The following is a 22,102-nucleotide window of genomic DNA, read 5'->3' as shown; positions in this document are numbered from 1 at the left end:
TAACAGGAGAACAGTAGCAGTTAAATCCAGGGATAGCCCTCTGCTAACCCTCTTAGCTGTCTCAGCCTGACAGTCAGAATTTGGTGAGGTAGCTGTTTGGGCTGTTCCACCCTCCTGGCAAAGCAACCATCAGTCCAGTTGCACCTGTTTCCAACAGCCCTACTACTCCCATGGGTCCTATATTGGTTTAAATGAAGTGGGAGCTAATGGGACTTGAATTACATGTGGAATGGGATGGAAATGTGTGAAAAGGAGGGCTAAGTAAAGCCAATTAGCTAACCTGGAGTGGATAAACTAAACTGAGTAATTGGAAAGAATGGCAGAACAAGGTTAAACAATAACAACCAAGATGATGAATGTATTTTGAAAAAATGAAACAGACAAGTTCATGGTCTGGGGGGAAGAAAACAAAACTCCATCTGCCTATTCAAGTGGCTCCAGCTTCTCATTCATATTAAAGATAATCCTGAATTATGCTCTAGCAGCATTGCTGAAACAAATTGCTTCAGGGAACAGGCTTCTTCTCCTCACCTCTGCCCAATGACTTGTGTTATATAATGAGCCTCGTGCTGCTGTCAGAAAAGCAGAATCTGTGCCTAGAAGAAATTAACTTTAAAGAAGGGGAAACCCTCCAAAATAGCATATCTTTCTTTCCTACATAAACAATGAGGATGTTTTAAAGTAAAAATTGCTGAGATGACTAGATGTGAATTTTTCTTCATTTTATACATGATGTTGGATTTTCTTAATCTCCTAGCATTACTTACTGTTTTAGCCATACTTACTCTCCCACCACCTATTTGTACAAGTTCATGCTAGCAAAATCAAAATATGTATCACAGAGCTAAAATTTATTTTGTTTTCTATACTGAAATACTGAAGATTTTATGACATGGTTGTGCCATATACATGAAAGATACATTGCTATGACCATTTGTGAGATTTCACAATCTTATAATAGCTCCTGCTGTGAAATAATTAACCCAAGATGCCCAGAATATTAAGACAAAAACCTTTTGGAATCACTTGTCTCAGAAGTTAATAAGTAAACAAGTAATATATTGAAATTCTCTGCATGTGTCCACAGGTATCCATATTCAATCATCTAACCCATATGCAAATTTTTCCCCAGGACTAACAAGTCACCAAAAAATACCTACATGTTTTAAATTTGGTTTATTTTTGTTGTTAGTGTATCTCTGAGCCAAAAGTTTCAGGAAGAAATGGGAAATCACTCTTTTCTATGATCCCAAAATTATATAACACATCTGCACGTGCCCCTACATTTACTGAGTTTTGCTTCTTCATGCAAGGCCAGAAAGAGAATGAATAGATTCTTTTAGAAGAGCTCAGGTGTGACAAAATACAGACATTTTCCATATTTCAAACAAATTTTTGTTTCTACATGTTTATAACTCATGTAAACATTTGGGCACTTATCAGAATCATTTTGGTACAAGGAAAAAGTTTAGAGTTTGAGAAGGACAAGTTTCAGTGGGTGTATGTGTGCATGGATGTGTGTGTAATGCTGGATACTGTAAATAGTGGCTTATGAAGTTGGTGATTTATGTCAATTTTTACATTCTGTTTCTGTACTTCAAGTCTTCAACTCTAAAGATTGTTTTTGGATATCATGGCAATATATGATAAAACTCAGGAAGATTAACAAAAATACACATGGTAGTTTTCTTGAGGATAGTTTGAAATATACAGGTTTTGTTCTGTTTTTAATCCTTTATATGAACTGAGAAACATCTAATCCATCAGGAAGAAAAAGAGAAAAAATTAGGAAAACCAGTGTAATAAAGATAAACAGCTTCTTTTGACTTTAGGAATCTTCTACCTAGAGATTATCTTCCCTTTATTTTATCCAGTCTATCTCTCTCTCTCAGACTCTCTCTCTTTCACACACACACACACACACACACACGCACAATTTCTACACCAACATTATTTTTCCTCTTTCAAATTAGCCTAATGTGTTTCTTTTATCAGTGGCTTATAAAAAGAAGGCTTTGATTTAGAAATGATCACAGTCACTTAAGGAAAAATTAATTTATTCATTGCAAATTTCTCAAAATAACTTTACTCTATCTGAGATGCTCTGCAGAAGTCAATAAGATGAGACTAGCTGGGCTTAATGCCAAGAGAAAGCAGTCATGAGACAAGCCCAGAGGAGGTGCCAAATATTCCATACTATCAGAAAAAAAATGAAGAGAGAAGCTCAAATGACAACATGAACACTCAATTCTAATTTCACACTTTTTTTTTCAAGATTCAAAGAATTCATTTTCATTAAGGAAAATTTAGAGTAACTGCACAATAAAATACTTGTTTAGAAGTCAAGAGGCTTAAATCCAGTACTAAATGAACTTAATGTAGATTTGTAGATTAAACAGGATATGTAAACTTAAAACCATAGAAATTTTTTTGTAAATTTATGTTTATTTTCTACAATTTACCTCTTCTCTGCAGATTTGAAATTCTCCCCCTCTCCTTAGCTATTATGAAATGAATTCCATGATGTTAATGAAAGAATTTATAGAAGTGAATTTCCTAAAATGGTGTTATGATTATAATCATCTTCATATTTTTAAAACTTCTTTAGATATAAATAGGGCCTCAGAATAGAAACAAAATGGAACTTCAGAATGGAGACAAAGCATTAGTTGATTTTCAAATGAATTAGGGAATTGTTTGAGAGAGACAGCTGTGTATCTGTCAGCACATCATGTTATTCCAAGCATGGAATTGACCTGAAGTTAGTGCACTGAATTTAAAAATTCAGTAGTGCTGATTCTTCCCTGTGATAAAGGAGGATGAGGTGGATGAAAAGGGTCATATCATAATATATAAAATTCATATAATAGAGTATATTAAGATACATTTAATAGTTGCATGAGAAACTTTATGACTTCCGTGTCTCCTGATAATTGCACATCTCTTTTCATTTTCCAAGTGAATAGAGACTTCACAAACATCTCTTCTTTTGTCATTGTAAAAATAATAGTGATGATGATGATGTTGATACCATGAAGAGAATAAAGCCACGAGCAGACACAGATAGATCACAGAGGTTTAATAGAGAGCTGTGATATAATGCAACCAAGGCCAGTATTTTGCAAAGCATATCTGAAGGTAACAAAACCTATGGTTTGAAAAACTGCGGTCATATAAAAAGCTTAATAACAAGGGTCTAGAAGTATAAGAAGCTGACATCCCAATATAAATGATATAGAACAAGCCAATGTTCTGACAAAAACTATTCCATTAGGTACACTGACTAAGGGTTGCTGCCAGTTGTTTATAACAGAGGAACATAGGACTGAAATCCAAATCCCCTACACAAACTCTTCACTCATTCTATAGAACTATTCCTTAATCTCCCTCAACAAAATGTTGTCATCTCTACAGTTCATAATTTAAAGACCTCTCCTCTCTGTTACCAAACACACACCCGATCTAGTGAAACCAATGTTTAACTATTACAGTCAAGGTTTGAGTTTCTAGTGTAGGAAAAATCAAGTAAAGCATACTCCTTTAAAACTGTCTTTCAGAGCTTATCCTCACTAGATACGAGGCATTACAGAATGACCAGAAGACTTTTAAACTAAAGACACAAAATATCACAGTCAAGACTGTGATTGTGATAATGGAGCATATGTTGGAACCCAATGCTGTCAGTTCCACCTCTGGCATATCTGGCAACCATAAAAATGTCAAATCCAGAGGTACCAGTTTTTCACCCCAATTTGCCATTAGGCAATTCTTTAGAGATGCTCTCTAACCATTTCTCTGATGCCACAGGATAAAAAGTCTGAATACCAGTACGAGGTAATACCATCAACTCCTATTGCTTCTAATCACTGGGGACAATTTCTTCATTAAATCCCAATCCACCTTTTGGACTCGTTCTTTTTCATAACCAATAAACTGACAAGTGAAGCCTCACATTGTTTAGAAAACGATGCTTGTCATGGAGCCTCCATTTGTCAGACCATCCCCCCAGAGAGTCCCATTCATCAGGCCTTGTCAGGTTGCATTACTCAGCCTCATTACTGCCCCCTCACAGGCTGCAGCACTACATCCCGCTCCCAGCGGCCTGATAGACTGTTCTGCCCTGCACAGTCTCCTAAGGGGCTCTTGAGAAATGCTTTATTGTGGGCTCTGGTGAAGGAAACTGCACCTTAATGAAAGACATGCGCCAGAGCATAATTGACTACTACCACAGCCCATCGCTGTTGCCATCAGTAATTTCATCGATTTGTCACCTATGAGGGTAATGACTAACCCTTTTCAACTGAAGATGCAGGTGATAGGAGAAATGATTCAAGCAAAATTAGAGTTGTTATAATAGAAATTGTTTTCTCTTGCCTGAACCAGGACCACCCAGTCTTCATCTCTCAGATGGTGTGGTTAGATGAAGGAAAACAGCCTCAAGAGAAGAGAAAACAGAACAAAGGCCAGAGATTGTCAAGAAAACCATTTAGCACAAGAGGTAAATGTTTATTTGAATTGTGACAAATGTTGTTAGTAGGAGATCTAGATGTGGTAGATTTAAGCTCTTGTCATTGCAAATACTCCAAACACAGAGCTTGAGTGGAGAATCACTTAAGTCATGACAATGCATCCTGGAATTAAAGGTGACAGGAATGAAAAGCAGAGATTGATGACAAGTGTGCTCTTTTACAAAACTCTCTCCTATCCTGATTTTCCTAATGTTAGCTTCTTTGAAAGAATTAAAATAAATGAAAAGATTACTTATTTACACCTGCTTTAAAATGTTACATAAATGCATGGACGCATGTACACACACACACACACACACACACACACCACCCATTCAGCATTATTCCAGAATTGTATGCAGCTGCTGCTCCAGTCTAATTGCCTTTGCAGGGCAACAAAAGAACTAAATGACTTTTTACTTAAGCTGCAAATCAGATTCCCCTCAGCTATGGTGGCATCTGTGGGCATAGGGCTCCCTTTAGAATGACAGTGTCCAATTACTAACAAACATTGCTGTTATCCCTAAGGAAAACAGAATTCAGAGGACCTGTGATAGCACATGGCCAAATAATCTGATGGCTTGGTTACCTTTTGACATTGCAATGTTTATTTAGTGTTAATAGTGAGAAAATATATTCCTTCCCGGGTGGAATTCACAATTTAAAAGGGCAGGTTTAAAACACCAAGTGCTATGTTTGAAAAAAAAAGCAGTGTATTTAGTCAAGGTCTCTAAACAAATCTGTAATTATCTGGAAAGCCCTGTTGTCAAGATTTTCTTTTTTATTTATGGGAGAATATTACTTTCTATCTCCACTTTCAAGATCTCATTTTTTTACCTCTGAAAACATATTCCACTAAACATTTATGCCTCGGCACCAGCCCTTATTCAAAATTCCAAAACCCAAGAACTTCAAAATCTTAGAATTTGTTTTAATGTATTTGGGTAAACTCTGACCTATGTTGAATTTTTTTTTTTTAGCAGTGAAACTTCACCTGAACTTATAGCAAGCTATTCATATTCTTTATTCATCCACTTAGTGTGAATATTGACACACTGCATTCCAGTGAGATGGTATGTAATATACAGAGCATGCCCAGCATTAACTTTGTCAAATTGGAAAAGTGCTAAATTCCAGATACAAACTTACATAAACATAACTTAAGAAATTATTAAAATATTTTCGAGCTCAAAAGATTGATAAAATATTCAGGGGCCAGATGCTACAAAAGAACTCATACCTTGTCATTGAGTTGATTCTATGGTCATCTGTGAGGATATTGAATTGGGTGGTGATCATAGGGCCTTAATACTTAAAGAGCAATAAGAAATGTGATGTCCTGAGTCCTGGCATAGAGCCAAGAGCTACCTGTTTCATAAAAACAGGATTAGTCACATTTCACCTACCAGTTTAAGAAACTACGTACAAACATATTTCCTACCAGACTCCAATGGGGGAAATAGTCACAGACCAGAAATTTAAGCCCAAGCCTAGTCCATTCATAAGGAAAAGTTCACATTATACTATCCATGGTTCTTAAATGCCAACCCAAAAAATCAGTATGAATACTGGCCCAAACCACTTACATTGTTTTTTTTTTTTTAATTAATATGTAAAAAGTTACCACAAAATTAGTGCTTAAAAAGTACCCATTTATTAACTCTATGAGTCAAAAGTTAGATCCACCTGGGTTCTCTGCTTAGAGTCTTTGCAAGGCAGAAGTCAAGGTATCAGCTGGGCTGGGTTATCCGGAGGTTCTGGGGATGAATCTGCTTCCAGGCCCATTCAGGTTATTAGCAGAATCGAGTTCCTTGTAACTGTAAGGTTGAGTTGCTTTTTCCTTTTCTAACTTTAATTACATCTGAAAAATTCCTTTCGCCAATATGTCAGTCAGTATTCAACCACAGAAACAGAAGAGGAGATGTATATTAAGGGATTTGCCACAAGGAGTTGGCTTACGTGAATATGCGTATGGATTGGCTAGGAAAGTCTGACATGTGTGGGGCAGTCAGAAGGTAAGGATAGGCTGGATCTGTAAACCACAGGCAGAATTTCTTCTTTAGAGAAGTCTCAGTTTCGTTCCTAAGGCATTGCAGCTAGTTACACAAAGCCTACTCAGATTATCTAGGATAATCTCCCTTAAAATCAGGTAATTAGGGACTCTAATCACATCTATAAGTACCTTCAGTGTAACTCCTAGAATATCATTTGATTAAATAACTGGGAACCACAGCCTAGCCAAACTGGCACATAAAATTGACCATCACAGCCATGTAATATAACATAATGACAGGGTAACACCAGGAGACAAAGGTCATGGGGAACATCCAGAATTCTGCCTACCACACCATTAAAATTCCTAGACCCACAAAAAACCCAAACTATTCTATAGAGACCTTCCATGAAGTCAGAACACTTCAGATTTCTCAGAATACAAAGATTCTTACTAAAAATGAATTCACAATAAAAAAATAACATAATAGATGAGGAAATTATTCATCAAGGGAGAGTTGGCACGTACAGCAAAAAGAGGAATGAACACCAAGAAAGGGAAATAATATCGTTTTATATTATGAAATTTGGAAAGAAAATATGAATACACAACTGGTAAATGATTAAAAGGAAATCTCTGCACCACCCCCCCAAAAAAGAATAGAAACCACAATGAAAATACAAAACTGTGCAAAAAAAGAGTAGGCAAGTGTAAGATAAGAACAAATTCAACATTAAGAAATGAAATATATAACCCCTGAAGTTATAAGCAAAAATAAGGTAAATACACACAGCTTATAGAATGCTCAATGATAGGTTCCATTGAGAAAATAAACCAGGAGAAGGTGAATTTGAAAAAAATTTTATAAAATGTAGATCAGAGGGTGTCTGGGTGGCTCAGCTGGTTAAGCATCAGCCTCGCCTCAGGATATGATCTCAGGGTCCTGGGTTCAATCCCACATTAGGCTCACTATGAGCCAATAAATCAATGAAGCTATTTGTAAATTTAAATAATCATTAACCAGTACTACTGCTGCTGCTGCTGCTACTACTACTACTATAGTACTTTTAGCCAATTGGGAAGAAGAAATGATTAATAATAAGCTAAAAGTAAAGTACTGAAGATAAATAATAGGGGAAATTGGAACATAAAATACTATAGCATTTCAAATGAACTTTATGAACAGGATATATCTTATAATGTTGAATGAAAAAATGTTGAAGCGTTGTGAAGTAACATTAGGTGAAGAAAGCTAGATGCAGAGTAATATGTTTGGTATTATACCATGTATTTTATTTAAAAAATACACAACAGTATACAAAGTATGGCTTTGGATATATACATACATGGTACAATTTTTTTTTTTAAAGATGGATGGGAAGATACACACCAACTTCAGGGAACTGCATTTGTTTGGGAAGGGTAGGAAGGAAAGAAAGACAAGGAGAGGTACAAAGGAGTCTTCAGTTGTATTGACAGTGTTTTATTTCTTAAAAAGTCAGAATTCCTAAAGCAGATATGGCAAAATATTAACAACTTTAAAATATGATTCCCTGTTATTTTATACTCTATGATATCTTGTGTATTTGGAAGATTTATTTCTTAAAAAGAGAGACAAATATATTGAATATCAATAAATAAGATGAATTGGAAGAGCTCTGTAAAGTAAAATCAGAAAACTGTTAAAATTCTATTGCAGTAATCCATGCAAGAGATGATCAATGACAGGGTCTCCAAAAAGGGAAAACAAATGAGACCTGTCAAATGCAAAATCAATGTGACTTGATGATCAATTTTGTATGAGTGGCAAAGGAGAATGTCAAATCAAGAATGACTCTGAGTTTGTGGTCTTGGGAAATTAAATGAAGTTGGTGTTTCCTATTTACTAGGAGACATATACTTGCAAGGTCTTGATAGAGTTGTCGAAGGATTTCTGGAAATATGAATCTGAATTAGACACAGTTTGGAATCAGATGAATGGACAGAAGGATAGATGGATGGATAAATCCCTCTATATCTACCTGTCAATTCTTCCCTAATTCCTTTGCAGCCTTCTTTCTTTACTGTCTCATGTCCCAATTGCCCATCCTGTTACCTTATAAATCATATTTTCTTTTTTACGTACTTTATTTAAGTTTTTATTTTTCTTTTGAATTTAATTTTTCTGCTTCTACAATCTGTTTACATTTTTCCTGAAGCTTTTAAGAGCTAAAGATGGAGCTATGAAAGAAGCTATAGATGACTATAAAGAGCATAAACTGCAGATTGCATAATCATAAAAGAAACCTCACAAACACAAATAACTAAATATTTCACAATTTGACTCAATCAAGTTTCCTTAAAGCTAGAATTTCAGCTCGAAGTTGTTATTTTCCCTTTCCACTGTCTTTAATTATAGAAAACTTCCACCAGCTTATAATTTAGAGAATTTGCCCTAACATGGAAATTTTATTTACCATATGGAAATTTTATTTACCAGATTATAGTTTGTCAATAAGAATTGATATAAACATTTAGAGTAGAGTCCTAGGAAATAGTCGATGTTGAAATTCATTACAAACATTTTAATGCTCACATCCTCTAACATTGTAAAGTTGATCTTGACAAATCAAACTCTACTTTCCTCTGCATGTAATTTTAGTAATTTTCTTCCTCTCTTTAGAATGACATTTCCTGTATCTTTGCCTATTTGACATCTTTGGATCATTCAAATCCTTGTGAGTACCTAAGCTCAACTGTGATGCCCTTCCCAAATTCTCAGGCAGAATTCTACCAAAGTCTCCCACAATGCTTAACAGTGAACAGCAAATACCACACATTTTTAGAAGTGAACTTGCCATTTGTCATCATTGACTCTCTCTATCAGTTCTTTGAGCAGGAATTGCGGTGATGAAATTCTTCTGTAGGAATGGTGAGATTCTTAAAAGATGCTGATGAACCAACAATGAATCTTCAAGAATAAGTAGAAATATAATTAAGACATTTATTTAAAGTGAATACAATCTTTTTATAAGTAAAGAATAAAAGTCTAGAGAATCAAATATATTTTTCTGCTGAAGGGACTGTAAGAGAGAAAGGAAGAAACTCATTTTACTGAGAATCTTAGACAAAGTTGCTAACTATAAACCCGAGCATTGTTTCTCATTATAATCTTTCATTCATCCAACACATTGACGGAGCACTTGTTTTAAGTTAGAACCTATGCCAGACGAAACAGTTTGATGGCAGAAAACTCAGACTCACAGTATAGCAATGGTTGGTGGGATATATTGAGTGAACTCCTCTTCTCTGTTCCCTCAGGTGTTTTTCCAGTTTCTTGCAGGATTAAGATATAGTCCTCTCCGCTACCTTTTGGGATGGTACAAACTTCAAATGCTGATTGTCTATGATAGCCACTCCAATTTTTAATTACATTTGTGAGAAGTAACCTCACTTTTCTCCATTGAGTACTTTAATATTATTAGAAATCCCTTACCATTAGCTAGACTGAAGCAAATGTCTCAGGTACAACTTAACTAGCCATTCCCCATGTCCCCCATCCCAGAGATATAGGGATCATTGCTGTTTCAGTCCATATTCCATTGACTTCCAAAGAGTGTCCCAATAGCAGCTCTGCATTAGCCTCTTTTGCTCCTTTTCTTTGGGCTACTAGGAAGTGTTACGGTTAAGGTTGGAGAATGATAGTGAAAACCTTGAGCATTTTAGTCAAAGGCAACATTAGGGTTTTAGGCCTTGTCTACTTCTAATTTTAGCCTTCCAGTCTCACTAAACTACCAGCACCACTATACCCCATCATCAGATCTCAAATAGATTTCTCTTTTATATAATTATCTAAATATGCTGGGTTTGCCTTAGAATATTCATCACAGTTTATAACTGAGTATTTCTGTGGCTCTTTGATCAATGCTTTTGTTTTCATAAACTGTAAGCTCCATGAGTCCAGGAAGTCTGTCTGTTTGATTGATCACCACAGTACCACTAGAGCTCTTCAAATAGCTGCAAGAAAATATATTCTCATTTAGGATCTGCGGAATAAACTCAGATGACTAAATTATCATAGACTATTAACTATTTTGAAAACTAACAAAGAGGTAACATCACATTTATTTTTCAGTCTTTTACTCTCTCTATCCAAGTATCTTACATAAAATAAGGACTCAATATATTCAAAATTGAAACAAATGAGGGGTAGCCATGATTTTTACCTGCTTGAGAATTTTTTGAGGGTCTCTTCTATGTGATAGAGTCACGGTCACCAGCAGCTCTGGGATTACATATTTTATAGCTAATGGTTTAAGGGAAAGGGAAGGTTTTTCCTATAGTATCTAAAAAGTACCAGATAAAGACTAGTTTGCACCACTTGTGTCAAAGGACTTTTTCTGAGCCAATTTCCTCAGGAGGAGGAAATATTGTGATTGGTGGTTAAGTGTACACTGAATAGGAAATGGCAGAACAATTTCATGTGCTTTCCAAGGAAAAAGAGTTGCTGTTACCCAAAGTAAATAGAAAGAGATGCCTAACATCTACCACAGACACCGTGATCACCACCACCACCATCATCATCATCAATATTTACTTCAGTGTGTATAGCTGTACAGTGAAAGAAGTGGGGAGTGTGATAGAGAGGAGGTGGAATAGATCCATTAATAATTTATAATCTGAAAGGCCATACTTTGTCAGTAAATGAACTAATTTTCTTAATTTATAAGGCAGAAATTCTTTAAGCAAAATCAGGTTCACACTTAATATATAAAGAGAAAATGACTGCTGTCCAGGCCTGAGGTTGAGAATCTTCTACTATTAGTGGTGATAAAAAACTTGTTTCTGCTTTGGTTTCAAAAAGTAATTTCACTTTGAAGGCTCAAGAAATATTGAGTTTCCCTAAAACATCTACCTTAAATAAAACAATTATGGATTTTTTGGAAGGCACTTAAATAAAAAGTAGTGTTTTGTTTTTTTTTCTTTGCTAAATGGAATCATTACATTATGCATGATAATGAATCTAGGTTTAAAGCAGTTCTTTTTGGTAGGACTACCCAGGGAATCAGAAAAATAAAAACCGAAAGGTTAGTGTTCTGCAAAATCTAAATGGAAGACCAAGCATTGAAGTTTGGAATTATGTTTGAAATGATTTTTGAATGGATTCAATATTTGCTTAATTGAGGTTCTCCCTCAGTGAACATGAAGCTCCTCATCTTTTCCCTATTTGCTTCCTCTCTGCTTTTAAAGACAATTTAGTTTTCTTTAATCCTCAAAAATCAAGATTTGCTAATCCTTCTAACTACCATGCCATTCCCCAATGCATATGAAAGCTTTCCCTGAAAAGTGAAATGCACTCTGGTCTCTGTTTTAATGCATTCAAATTTCTTCTCAAATCCTTGGGGTTTTCTTGTTGTTATTTGGTTTTGTATTTTTTTCATCTAACAGTTCCATGGCTCATTTGGATGGTTGTTACATCTTTCTACCTTTTCAATGATTTGTTTTGAACTGCTACACTTATATTTATCCTCAAGTTACCCATAACTAGCCACTCTGGATGTTACATTATGCAATTATGCCTCAATTTCCAAAAGGATGCATCCCCAGGTGACCAGAACTTATTCCTCTTCTTTTCTGCTGATTATTGAGAACCTCCTTCCAAGAAAATTCTGTGTCCGTTTCCGTACTTTCATTTCCTTTCAGATTCTACCTGACTTCATTTTCACATTTAATTACTTTTAGTTCAATGTTTGCATTTCTACACATCACTTCTTCACTTGCCCCAGAATTAACAATGTTTGAAGAATATCATCATGTGGTTGTTATAGAGTCAAATTCTGAAACAAAATGAAATGTGTAGAAAAGTCTGTGCTATTTCTATTGACTTTCTCCAGCAAAGAGCTATAAAGTGAATTTTGGACTACAGCCCCAGTTGCACAATTAACTACTAATTAGTTGTGTGATGTGTGTTAAGTTCTCTGCCTCTCTCTTTTTTCTTATAAACTGAGGGTGGTAGGTAACTCAAGTAATCTATAAATTCTCTTTAAGTCCCAAAAGTCAGGATACTTAGGGCAATCGACACTAAGTATCATATCAACCAACCCCAAATTTTAAGAGCTTAACACAATAAAAGTTTATTTCCTGCTCACATTATAGTTCAGTGCAAATCAGGTAGCTAAATATACGGGGTAGACCTAGTCCAAGCAATAACTGGGGGCTCCAGGACCTTCTATCTCATGTCTTTGCCATCCTCTTGGTTCACCTTGGAGGTCTCTGCTGTGTTTTTCACATTCAGCCAGCCAACGAGCAAAGAGATTGTGGGAGTCTTGTGGGATATTTTATAGGCAATGTCCAAGAAGGAGGAACAAGCCTGGTGAGCTTTTAGCCCATCTCTGCCACATATTATTAATTTCCTTCTACATTGCTATCACCCAATTTCCCATTCTTTCTGTCTCTTACTTGTTGTTTCCCTTCCTGATCCTTATCATTACACACACACACACACACACAGACACGCCCCCCACCACTGGATCCTCATCATTCCCCTGGCTAATTTTCTTTTTCACTTAACACCTGCCCCTGGACTCTGGCATCATTGCCACGCTTTGTAAGAAACCTCATTTTGGGGGCACCTGGGTGGCTCAGTGGGTTAAGCTCTGCCTTCAGCTCAGGTCATGATCTCAGGGTCCTGGGATCGAGCCCCGCATCGGGCTCTCTGCTTAGCAGGGAGCCTGCTCCCTCCTCTCTCTCTGCCTGCCTCTCTGCCTATGTGTGATCTCTGTCTGTCAAATAAATAAATAAAATCTTTAAAAAGAAGAAACTTCATTTTGTCCATATTTCCCATAGAAAAACCAAATCAGTGTGTCAGATCACAGTTTGACCATTTGCCAGCAAACTGCCTGACTCCTCTGATCCTCAGTTTCTTCACCTATAACAGGCTTACCTGAGAAAAATTAGGTAAATTGTCAGAGATGTAGTAGATGGTCAAAATATTTTTCTTTATTTATTTTTGTTCTGTGTCCATTGTCTCTGTATATTAGAAAAATTATCCCAACCATTAAACCTCTGTCTTCTCTATTATCTCTGTAAGAAAAATAAAGCTATTATTTTAAATTCCAAAGCCTATCCTATACACAAATCAATTTCCTCTCTCATTCTGACTTTCCATTAAATAAAAGCCTTCCTACTCTGTGGTCTTTACATCTGCAATAGTCTACCTTCTCTACCTTCTCTATTCAGCTGTTTTCAAAAACATTTTAATATGAACTTTCTGTATATACCCAGGGTTGTTTTTCTAATATGCTGGTGAAGTTAGTTAACATGATTTCTGACCAAATGTTTAATATTTCACAGCCCATTACCATCCCTACCAGTCAGTGAGAGATTTTCTGAATGGCTTAGATTAAACCATTATTTGAATAACAGCAACTGTTGGCTAAAGTGAAATCTGAACAGATGAAAATTTCCAGGCATAACCATTAAGCATTGTAAAATGCACCTAAGAGTGAGCCATTGTAAGCTCATATTTCCAAAATGATAATTATACCTAAAAGTCAGGAATTTCTATATTGAACTTTCAAAGACTGGACAAATAATCTCTCTGAGCTCAATTTCCTGAACTATCAAATACTCAGGTTATTTTCTGGGTTTATTCATTATATTTGTGAGATGTTCCTCATATTTTATAAATATCTCTCCAATTATAGCAATCTACTTTTTCTTCCTTCAAATCAATATATGCCTATAAAGGTTTATATCCTCCCCAAACTCCAAAACTTATGTTCACCATTAAAATCTCAGAATCTCACAAAATCTCATAAAATCTAGGAATCTCAGAATGTGACCTTATTTGGTAATAGGGGCTTTGCATATGTAATTAAATTAAGATAAGTTCATGCTGAATCAGAGTGGGCCTTAAATCCAATGAATGGTGTCCTTAGAAGACCGGAGGATACACAGATATGCACGGAGAAGAAAGCCCGTGAAGATAATTGCAGAGACTGAGCAATGCAGCTATAAGCCAAGAAATTTCCAGAATTGCTGGGAGTTACCAGAAGCTAAAATGAGCAGAAAAGGATTTTTCTCTGGAAACTTCAGAGGCAGAATGGGTCTGCTGACACCTTGATTTCAGACGTCTTGTCTTCAAAACTGAGATATTTAATACCTGTTGTGTTAAGCTACTGATTTTAGTATGGCAGTCCTGGAAAAATAACACAACTCCCTTCAATCACTTTAAACTGTTATAATTATTCATTCAACTTGTTTGTCTTTACTATAACTGTAAGGTCTCCAAGTGATGCCTTATTTAGTAACATATACCCTGTATTGCTCATAACCTGGTAAACAGAAATCCATGAATAGTTATTGAAATGAACGAATGAATCAATGAATGAATGAATGAATAACTCAGCTCATACTATCCTGGTTCCATTATTTTATCGATAATTAAGGCTTCTTAATAAAGTTTAAAAAAAGCCTATTACTATTCCCAACCAACACTTCACAAGTTTCATCTTTACGAGTCATTTTCCAAAGTCTTAGTCATGTGTTAAGACAAGAATGAGAGCTTTCTGAGCATCACGTTTTCTTGAATATGGATGCTTGCACTGCTCTTTCGATGTCTCCTTCCCTTGCTATGTCTTTACAGGGCTGAATGCATAGGAGAGGCATCTGAAAAGGCCCCCTGGAAGTGAGATTTTATGAACAACTTGGACAATGGCAGCAAGGAGTCTCCCATGCTCACTTCGCTTCTGTGTCTTAAGGTCTTGGTTTATGTCTGATGACAAAGCTTATCCAATCACAATGTTTGTTGCATCCCAATGCAAATTCTCACATATTGCTAAGGAGGAAACTACCCAATATGAAGGTTCTATAACTGTATCATTGCTATGGCAGTTATGGAAAACATTCTGAAGTAAATTCTGGATACTATACTGCCTGAGACTGGGGAAGAGTGATATCCATCTTATTTCCAACAACTCTGTGGTTTCATTGATACGAATCAAAGTCCTCTGTGGGCTGGGATTTCGATTAGTTTTGTTCACCGCTGTATGTCCAGAACCTGGAAGAGTGCATGGAACATTTTATATAACCAATAGATATTCTGAACAAAACTTCCTTTCCTTTAATCTACCTTGCTGCTGATAGCTCAGTGACCAGATGCTGTGCTCTATGTGCCTTCTATTATATAACTAGAGTCAGAATTTGCAAAATTTGTAAAAGCCACACCAGAGAGTTGTATTGCCAGAGAAGAGGTTTATCATACTCCATACCAAATTTAGCAATTAACACTCCAGGCAGAGGGCTTCCTTTTCTCATTATTCTAGTGTTTACCTGATCACTACCCCTTCATACTCAGAGTATGCCCTACAACAGATTTGGCTATAACATCATATTTCAAGAACAACTGATTCAGGAACTGTGGTCATCTGTTAAAAGTACCATAATTACAACAGTTAATGAGGTATACTAAGTACCATTTTAAGAAGCTGCACATATTCAAGTATTATTGTAAAGAAAGAAAAAGAAAAAAAGGAATAGCATAGCTTAAATGTTATCTTAAGCACTCCTTTCTCCTTTTCTTTCTCTCTGTTGCTTTTAGAACTATTATCTATGACTCACAAATTTCAAGATTTAGCACAAAACTATTTCCTGAGTGTTCCATAAAATAAAGCCCTTCTTTCCTCAAGTGAAGATGAAAAGATAAATAGAAATAGTTGGAAGGGTTAACACTTGTGATTTAATTTCCAATCCAAGGCCAAATGTTGACTTCAGCTCTTTTCCTGTTTGGTGTTCATTTATCTCTATCTGGGCTGATATAAAGAGGATCTCCCACGGCCACCTTATATGTCAGAATAACTGCACATCTAGACACGGGAAAGGAAACCCTGGTTGGGAATTCTTCCAGACCTGGGATGCTGGTTAAGCTTGCTTAAGGAAGAAGCAGAGGAACAGGAAAATTCTAAACCAAGAGTGGTCTGTAGGCTCAGAGAAACCACTCATCTCTTAGGCTTAAGCCAGGAAACTGTGTTCCCAGCACACGTGCTAAACCAGAAAGCTCTGAACTCCACCCTCTCATTCTTACTCATGCCTGGCCCTTGCTTGTTATGCAAGTTTGAGCAAGTTTCATAATGTCTGTGTGCTTCAAATTCCTCATGTGTCAGATGAAGAAAATAGTTGTACTTCCTTCATAAGACTGTTGAAAAAACTAAATGTGTGAGTATACAAGTGTCTGTACAGTGCCTGGTGGTAAACACTAATTAAGTGGTAGCTATTATTGCAGAGATGGGTATATTAGGTGATCTTAGCCTGAACCATTAAACATTTATAACATATAAATAACTCTCCTTTTCTGAATCTGTATTCACTATACCACCTATGATAACCAGATTTTCCTAGAGGATGTGGCATCCATAGAAGTAGAAAATGTATTAGCTGGCCATAAACATCCATTTCTCTTGAGAGTTTTTATTTATCTCTTAAAAAAATACATACCAGGCACTTACCTAATTTGATGTATTAATAGAATCCTACAGATTAACTTCCTTTTAATGGATTAGAAAATTGAGAGTGACATGTGTAATATCATTTACTCAAGGTCATTTAACTGTAAGTGGTAGAGGCTGTTCCAACCATTTTCCCCCTCACACCAGGTGGCCTTTACCGAGCTGCAGCTAAAGGAAGTCTTGAGTGTAGCAACCAAGTGAGGGAACTTCTCTTCTACAATCCGTGCAAGTCTAATTGAGGGTGACAATCCAGGTAAATTAATCCCTTGTGTTTTGGTTAGGATAAAGACTCCTCAACAACAATAGATCCAGGTTGAATCTTCCTTGAGGAGTGGAAAATGAATTCATATAAAAATACTCATATTCAGTTTTGAGTAGTTCCTACAAGATGGTTTCCTCTGTGTTTGTTTTGTTTTGCTTGTTTTTCTTATAATGGCTCACAAACTTCAGTCTGCACCGGTCACCCAGAGGGCTTTGGCAAAACACTCATTGTTGGGTTCATCCTCAAAGTTCTTGATTCAGGAAACTGAATGTTTCTAATAGATCTCTGGTGATGATGATGTTGCTGGTGCTGGTGCCACACGTTGTCTTAATATCACTGGAGTCAGTGCTCTTCATTTGTACATGTGCAAACTTTATAAAGCCTAGCTGATCTGATATTAATCTTTAACTAAAATCACTTTTTTTTCTTTGTTAAATACTTCCAGTTTTATTCATCAACCAAATAGATCCTGGATTACCCAAGGCAGAATTAACATTATCTACGCAGCAGCTCACCAGTCTCAGGGGGTAAACACATACAACATTTATGTCATTTTGATGTTTCAGATTATGTAATTATTAATTCAGTGAATATATAAATTTTTTCCTTTTATTATCTTTAAGAGTGCATTTTATATAAGATTCCATATTATTACAGCAAGTCTGATCAAATTTAAAGAATTCAAGACAGAAATTGTATATAGGGACTATTGGGTGTTACTTGTCTGTTTTAGTATTACTGGAGTTCACTTTAAGGACTTATCCTGGGAAAACATTCACAGAAAACAGTGTTTGGATGTAAGCAGTTAGAGATACTGTAAAACACTCAGCAAACTTTCCTTACTATGTCACTATTCCTGTAACATTTTACTTACATGAAGAATTTGGTGATTACCATATTGTACTTTACCACTTCATCCATCCCCACAGGCAACCATGAAATATTACTAGGAAGTGTTGAGTGGAAGAAAAAAATGGCAGTTCAGACAATTAACAAGAATAATAATGAGAGCAGCAACCATGTGCATGTTTACCATGGGCCCAGTCACCTGTTCGATGTATCTCATAAGCAGTATCCCATTTAATCTTCACAAAATTCTTATAAAGCAGAGTTTCTCAACATCGAAACTTTGAGATTTCAGGCTGGATGGTTCTTTGTTGTGAGGACCGTGCTATGTATTGTATGAGGTCTCACAGGATCCCTGCCCCCTAAATGCCGGTAGCATCCCCCCACTTACCACTACCCAAATTAGCCGCAGTTAAGAACCACCGATGTGAAGCATATAGTATTATAATTTCTATTTCATAAATGTGGTGTTGGAAATTTAATTTCTCCACCTTTTAAAGCTTATTAGTATCAGAACAGGGATTCAGGTCCAGATGCTCATGTCTGTTTCTTCTGGGTTAGTTGATGAGGAGTGGGAACCACAAACTTCTGTAGCCCAGGAGAGGACAAAATATCTGTGATTAATTCCTCATAATTCCACCTTCTTTAAGTGAGTGTTGTCATATTTCGGCTTTAAATCGTAGAGTCTATGTTTTGTCTCAGTGTTTATTGGACAAATCCTAAGTCTCTGAGAGCAGCCCAGTATTCATTCCATTGTTCTGGAAGCAGATGCCTTTGGCTTGGGCTTCAAAATAGCTACTAGTACAAAGCAGGTTCTAAATGGCATGGCTCTGTGGGTCCCCAGTCTCTGGCCACCAACTGGGGTGGGATATATGTTTACACATGCATTTGCTTTTATGTATACTTCCTCATTTGGATCTTAGAATATTGTTCATAGCCTTCTCCCTCCCCCCTTTTTTTACAGCAAAGCTCAAATCTGTGTTTCTTGAATGATTTGTCAAATAATATATGCATAAATGTCAATTGAAATTAAGATGTATTTTAGATCAACCATATGTGGATAGATAGATAGACAGGAGGACTGATAGAAATCTTCTGGTAAAGCATGGGATCTACTTCACTGCTCAGAGTCAGTCGGAGACTCATGATCTGGTCCTGAATGAAAAGAACTGGTGATTTTTTAAAAAAGACTTCATTTATCTATTTGTCAGAGACAAAGAGAGAACACAAGCAAGGGACTTGTTAGGCAGAGGAAGAAGCAGACTCCCTGCTGAGCAAGGAGCCTGAAGCAGGGCTGTATCCCAGTACCTGGGATCATGACCTGAGTCGAAGGCAGACCCTTAACCAACTGAGCCATCCAGGTTTCCCAGAATTGGTGATTTTCTAAATCCTTTGAAAAAGAGGACTATTTACCAATAAGGCAATCAAGAGTAGGTAGATATGGATAATATAGGGACATTTATTCCATAATAGAACACATTAAAGAGATATGGGGTTATAAGCTATCTACATTAAAGTAATTATAGATAGGAGAGAGAAAGAGCCCATTATTTATATTTAGGCTATGATGTAAAGGAAATGGATATATCTTTTTAGCATAATACATGCACATACATACAAATAATATATACACAAATATTTGACTTATTGCAATAGATCCCATAAAATCTGCTGGCATTGAGTAACTGTCGTAAAATGTACCTATATGCTTTAACATACTTAGGCAAATATTTTCAAACATTTAGCACATCTATGAAGAAACATGCAATATCTCATTAAAGGATATAAAACAAATTTCTCAACAAATGGAAAGGCAAAACAGATTTTTAGATGAGAAACAATATAATAAAAATTATTTATGCTTCTAAAACTAACAAGTGGGCTTAATTCTATTCCAATCATAATTATTATTGGGAATTTTTGAAATTGTAGAAAAATATTGCCTTGGGGTGCCTGGGTGGCTCAGTGGGTTAAAGCCTCTGCCTTCAGCTCAGGTCATGATCCCAGGGTCCTGGGATTGAGCCCCTAATCAAGCTCTCTGCTCAGCAGGGAGCCTGCTTTCTCCTCTCTCTCTGACTGCTTCTCTGCCTACTTGTGATCTCTGTCTGTCAAATAAATAAATAAAATCTTAAAAAAAAAGAAAAATATTGCCTTAAAATTTATAATGCCAGAATAGATTTTGTAGATCTCATCGTCTCTCTCTTTCTCTCTCTCACACAGAAGAAAAATAGTAAGAGAGAACATAACCACAGAAAGATCTATAAAACACAGGTATTCAATTATTATTTTATCAGTATGACACAGATAAATAAATCCATAGAAGGAAAAGGGAATGTAGCAATTGATTGCAGTATACAAAAAAAGATTTTTTTATTTGACAAAGGTACTATACCATTCCACAGGAAAAAGAAGGATCATTAATAATTAGCTCTGACACAGTTGGCTATACATTTGCTTCTTACACCAACTTTCAGATTGATCGAAGTCTTATTTGTAAAAAGTAAAATAGTAACAGTTTTGTAAAAATCTGGGAGTCTACAAGTATAATAGTTAACAGCAAGTGTGACCTTCTTAACTAAGACTGAAAACCCAGAAGCTATAAGAGATAAGGCATATAAATTTATAGCAAAAGATAACAGAATCCAAAATGTATAATAGGTTTTGAAAAAGATCTGTGCACTGGAGAAAACAGGGCTATTCCTATAATGCACAAAGGACACTGAAAATTTGTCAAGATGAGAATAGAAGCTCAACAGAAAAAAAAGGATAAAGAATCAATTCACAGAGATCATCTTCAAATGATCAAGTCTATGAAAATGGTGCTCAAACTCACTGTTAACTCAGATGAATGTAAAATGAAGGAACAAAGAGATACCACATTACCTCTATGACAATAATCTGAAAGGGTGATAACTTAACGTGCAAGTGTAAAATCTAAAGTATTAATGACATGTAAAAAATTTTTCCATTTTATTTTATTTTATTAATAGCATTTTGGAATTCAATGTCTATTAAAATTAAAAATGCAATTTTTAATTTTCAATATTTTTTAAATTTTTAACTTTAAAATTAAATTTTAAAATTAAAATTAAATTTTAACTAAATTTATTTAATAAATAAATTAAAATTAAATTTTATTTTAAAATTAAATTTTAACTAAATTTATATAATAAATTAAAATTAAATTTTATTTTAAAATTAAATTTTAATTAAATTTTAATTAAAAAATTCCTCTGACACAGAAACCCCTCTTGTTAGTCCAACCATAAAACAAAGCACAGGTGGGAAGGATATTTATTACAGTGTGTTCTTGGTAGCCAAACAGCAAATACAAAGCAATGGCTCTTCAGTAAGGAAATGACTGAAAATATGGCAAATTCATATTACAGACTATTCTGCAACCATTAAGAGAGAATGAATTAAAGTTATGCTAGAGGACAATTAATTTAGAGCTATTTCTGTGATGTGTTGTTTAATGAAACCAGAAAAATACAGAAAAGTGGATACTGAATAATCTTTTTGAGTGAAATAAACAATGAAACAGTAAAACTCTGTATTAGTATAGGTGTATGAGTCTGCTTGGGTGTATATGTGTACATGTTTGACTAGTACCATATGAATATGGGAAAAACAAAAGGGAGGGTAAATAAAATTTGATTCAACAAGGTAGGAAAGTGAAACTGAAGAAGGCTGAGCACTAAAATAAAAGAAACATTTAAAAATACAACAAAAATGCATGTATGTTCAGTTCCTCTTATCCGTTTTTATTTTAAATGTAAATTAAAGTTAAGGGACATTGAAATTATGTGGGACTACTCTAATCTGAGACTTCATTTTCCCCCCAGACTTTAACCAGAGATTGTTTCTTAAGATTTGAAAAAGATATATGTAATATGTATTTCCTTTAGAAAACAATTAAAAACTACAGGTAAGCAAAACCAAAAACAAAAAAAAAACACCCTAATCCTTTCAGCTAAGGTTCTGTCAGCTGGCTACTTTCCCATCCCTT

This window comes from Lontra canadensis, unplaced genomic scaffold (assembly GCF_010015895.1).
Source record: "Lontra canadensis isolate GAN:19392208 unplaced genomic scaffold, GSC_riverotter_1.0 scaffold6, whole genome shotgun sequence".
In the NCBI taxonomy this organism is placed as follows: domain Eukaryota; kingdom Metazoa; phylum Chordata; class Mammalia; order Carnivora; family Mustelidae; genus Lontra; species Lontra canadensis.
Note: the sequence above shows the minus strand (reverse complement) of the source record.